Source organism: Cetorhinus maximus, unplaced genomic scaffold (assembly GCF_964194155.1).
Source record: "Cetorhinus maximus unplaced genomic scaffold, sCetMax3.hap1.1 HAP1_SCAFFOLD_3085, whole genome shotgun sequence".
Lineage (NCBI taxonomy): Eukaryota > Metazoa > Chordata > Chondrichthyes > Lamniformes > Cetorhinidae > Cetorhinus > Cetorhinus maximus.
The window spans coordinates 15,001-19,852 of NW_027599012.1; positions in this window are offsets into that span (position 1 = coordinate 15,001).

Here is a 4,852-nt window from a genome sequence, read left to right on the forward strand (position 1 = left end):
CACCAACACCGTCCCATCTAACAGCATCCAGAATCTGCCCCGTCTACACTGTCCCCATCAAACACTCCCAGGACAGGTACAGCACGGGGTTAGATACAGAGTAAAGCTCGCTCTACACTGTCCCCGTCAAACACTCCCAGGACAGGTACAGCACGGGGTTAGATACAGAGTAAAGCTCCCTCTACACTGTCCCCATCAAACACTCCCAGGACAGGTACAGCACGGGGTTAGATACAGAGTAAAGCTCCCTCTACACTGTCCCCATCAAACACTCCCAGGACAGGTACAGCACGGGGTTAGATACAGAGTAAAGCTCCCTCTACACCGTCCCCATCAAACACTCCCAGGACAGGTACAGCACGGGGTTAGATACAGAGTAAAGCTCCCTCTACACTGTCCCCATCAAACACTCCCCGGACAGGTACAGCACGGGGTTAGATACAGAGTAAAGCTCCCTCTACACTGTCCCCATCAAACACTCCCAGGACAGGTACAGCACGGGGTTAGATACAGAGTAAAGCTCCCTCTACACTGTCCCCATCAAACACTCCCAGGACAGGTACAGCACGGGGTTAGGTACAGAGTAAATCTCCCTCTACACTGTCCCCATCAAACACTCCCAGGACAGGTACAGCACGGGGTTAGATACAGAGTAAAGCTCCCTCTGCAATGTCGCGTGGGGATCAGTGAGTCGGGTGATGCTGACTGTGTTGATAAGGCCTGAATGATCAGCAGGAATGTGGCCATCCTACAACCATCTGCTTCTCGGCTGGATTTCCTCACACTGAGTGAGGATGGAAAGGACAGATTTCACACCAGAGGAACGAAGGGTGAGATTGGTCTGTGGCATTAATTTAACACCTACCGACCAAATCCTGGCCTCTCCTCCAAAGAACGCAGGCCTCCCTCAGGCGTCCGCACAAGGTCCCCTCAGATATCAGGCCATCACCCAATTCAGCCCCAACCCGAGAGACATGAGCTCAATAATCCTGGCCGACACTCCCCCCGGTGCCAGTACTGAGGGAGTGCTGCACTATCGGAGGGTCAGTACTGAGGGAGTGCCACACTGTCGGAGGGTCAGTACTGAGGGAGTGCCGCACTGTCAGAGGGTCAGTACTGAGGGAGTGCCGCAAGGTCAGAGGGTCAGTACTGAGGGAGTGCCGCACTGTCGGAGGGTCAGTACTGAGGGAGTGCTGCACTATCGGAGGGTCAGTACTGAGGGAGTGCCGCACTGTCGGAGGGTCAGTACTGAGGGAGTGCCGCACTGTCAGAGGGTCAGTACTGAGGGAGTGCCGCAAGGTCAGAGGGTCAGTACTGAGGGAGTGCCGCACTGTCGGAGGGTCAGTGCTGAGGGAGTGCCGCACTGTCGGAGGGTCAGTACTGAGGGAGTGCCGCACTGTCGGAGGGTCAGTACTGAGGGAGTGCTGCACTGTCGGAGGGTCAGTACTGAGGGAGTGCCGCACTGTCGGAGGGTCAGTACTGAGGGAGTGCCGCACTGTCGGAGGGTCAGTACTGAGGGAGTGCTGCACTGTCAGAGGGTCAGTACTGAGGGAGTGCTGCACTGTCGGAGGGTCAGTACTGAGGGAGTGCAGCACTGTCGGAGGGTCAGTACGGAGGTGTGCCGCACTGTCGGAGGGTCAGTACTGAGGGAGTGCTGCACTGTCGGAGGGTCAGTACTGAGGGAGTGCCGCACTGTCAGAGGGTCAGTACTGAGGGAGTGCCGCACTGTCAGAGGGTCAGTACTGAGGGAGTGCCGCACTGTCGGAGGGTCAGTACTGAGGGAGTGCTGCACTGTCGGAGGGTCAGTACGGAGGGAATGCTGCACTGTCGGAGGGTCAGTACTGAGGGAGTGCTGCACTGTCGGAGGGTCAGTACGGAGGGAATGCTGCACTGTCGGAGGGTCAGTACTGAGGGAGTGCCGCACTGTCGGAGGGTCAGTACTGAGGGAGTGCTGCACTGTCGGAGGGTCAGTACTGAGGGAGTGCCGCACTGTCGGAGGGTCAGTACTGAGGGAGTGCTGCACTGTCGGAGGGAGATGTATATAATCTAGGATTTGAGCTCCATAATCCAGGCAGACACTATCCCCGGCGCCAGTATGTGAAGGAGGGTGTGTGGGTTATATCAGTGTAACAGTGAGGGGTGTGGGATATATCAGAGTGTTAAAGTGAGGGGTGTGGGGTATATCAGAGTGTTACAGTGAGGGGTGTGGGATATATCAGACCGTTACAGTGAGGGGTGTGGGGTATATCAGAGTGTTACAGTGAGGGGTGTGGGGTATATCAGAGTGTTACAGTGAGGGGTGTGGGTTATATCTATGTTACAGGGAGGGGTGTGGGGTATATCAGAGTGTAACAGTGAGGGGTGTGGGATATATCAGTGTAACAGTGAGGGATGTGGGGTATATCAGAGTGTTACAGTGAGGGGTGTGGGGTATATCTATGTTACAGTGAGGGGTGTGGGGTATATCAGAGTGTTACAGTGAGGGGTGTGGGTTATATCTATGTTACAGTGAGGGGTGTGGGGTATATCAGAGTGTTACAGTGAGGGATGTGGGATATATCAGAGTGTTATAGTGAGGGGTGTGGGGTATATCAGAGTGTTACAGTGAGGGATGTGGGGTATATCAGAGTGTTACAGTGAGGGGTGTGGGGTATATCAGAGTGTTACAGTGAGGGTGTGGTGTATATCAGAGTGTTACAGTGAGGGGTGTGGGGTATATCAGAGTGTTACAGTGAGGGATGTGGGGTATATCAGAGTGTTACAGTGAGGGATGTGGGATATATCAGAGTGTTACAGTGAGGGGTGTGGGGTATATCAGAGTGTTACAATGAGGGGTGTGGGGTATATCAGAGTGTTACAGTGAGGGGTGTGGGATATATCAGAGTGTTACAGTGAGGGGTGTGGGATATATCAGAGTGTTACTGTGAGGGGTGTGGGATATATCAGAGTGTTACAGTGAGGGGTGTGGGATATATCAGAGTGTTACAGTGAGGGGTGTGGGATATATCAGAGTGTTACAATGAGGGGTGTGGGATATATCAGAGTGTTACAGTGAGGGGTGTGGGATATATCAGAGTGTTACAGTGAGGGGTGTGGGATATATCAGAGTGTTACAGTGAGGGGTGTGGGATATATCAGAATGTTACAGAGAGGGTGTGGGATATATCAGAGTGTTACAGAGAGGGGTGTGGGATATATCAGAGTGCTGCAGTGAGGGGTGTGGGGTATATCAGAGTGTTACAGTGAGGGGTGTGGGGTATATCAGAGTGTTACAGTGAGGGGTGTGGGGAATATCAGAGTGTTACAGTGAGGGGTGTGGGATATATCAGAGTGTTACAGAGAGGGGTGTGGGATATATCAGAGTGCTGCAGTGAGGGGTGCGGGGTATATCAGAGTGTTACAGTGAGGGGTGTGGGGTATATCAGTGTGTTACAGTGAGGGGTGTGGGGTATATCAGAGTGCTGCAGTGAGGGGTGTGGGGTATATCAGTGTTACAGTTACGAGTGTGGGATTTCTCAGAATGTTACAGTGAGGGGTGTGTGGTATATCAGAGTGTTACAGTTAGGGGTGTGGGGTATATCAGAGTGTTACAGTGAGCGGTGTGGGGTATATCCGACTGTTACAGTGAGGGATGTGGGGTATATCAGAGTGTTACAGTGAGGGGTGTGGGGTATATCAGAGTGTTACAGTGAGGGGTGTGGGGTATATCAGAGTGTTACAGTGAGGGGTGTGGGGTATATCAGAGTGTTGCAGTGAGGGGTGTGGGGTATATCAGAGTGTTACAGTGAGGGGTGTGGGGTATATCCGACTGTTACAGTGAGGGGTGCGGGGTATATCAGAGTGTTACAGTGAGGGGTGTGGGGTATATCAGAGTGTTACAGTGAGGGGTGTGGGGGAAATCAGAGTGTTACAGTGATGGGTGTGGGGAATATCAGAGTGTTACAGTGAGGGTGTGGGATATATCAGAGAGTTACAGTGAGGGGTGTGGGATATATCAGAGTGTTACAGTGAGGGGTGTGGGGTATATCAGAGTGTTACAGTGAGGGGTGTGGGGTATATCAGAGTGTTACAGTGAGGGGTGTGGAGTATATCAGAGTGTTACAGTGAGGGGTGAGGGGTATATCAGAGTGTAACAGTGATGGGTGTGGGGTATAGCAGCTTGTTACAGTGAGGGTTGTGGGATATATCAGAGTGTTACAGTGAGGTGTGTGGGGTATATCAGAGTGTTACAGTGAGGGGTGTGGGATATATCAGAGTGTTACAGTGTGGGCTGTGGGATATATCAGAGTGTTACAGTGAGGGGTGTGGGATATATCAGAGTGTTACTGTGAGGGGTGTGGGGTATATCAGAGTGTTACAGTGAGGGGTGTGGGATATATCAGAGTGTTAGAGTGAGGGGTGTGGGATATATCAGAGTGTTACAGTGAGGGGTTTGGGGTATATCAGAGTGTTACAGTGAGGGGTGTGGGATATATCCGAGTGTTACATTGAGGGGTGTGGGGTATTTCAGAGTGTTACAGTGAGGGGTGTGGGTTATATCAGAGTGTTACAGTGAGGGGTGTGGGGTATATCAGAGTGTTGCAGTGAGGGGTGTGGGGTATATCAGAGTGTTACAGTGAGGGGTGTGGGGTATATCAGAGTGTTACAGTGAGGGGTGTGGGGTATATCCGACTGTTACAGTGAGGGGTGTGGAGTATATCAGAGTGTTGCAGTGAGGGGTGTGGGGTATATCAGAGTGTTACAGTGAGGGGTGTGGGGTATATCAGAGTGTTACAGTGAGGGGTGTGGGGTATATCAGAGTGTTACAGTGAGGGGTGTGGGGTATATCAGAGTGTTACAGTGAGGGGTGTGG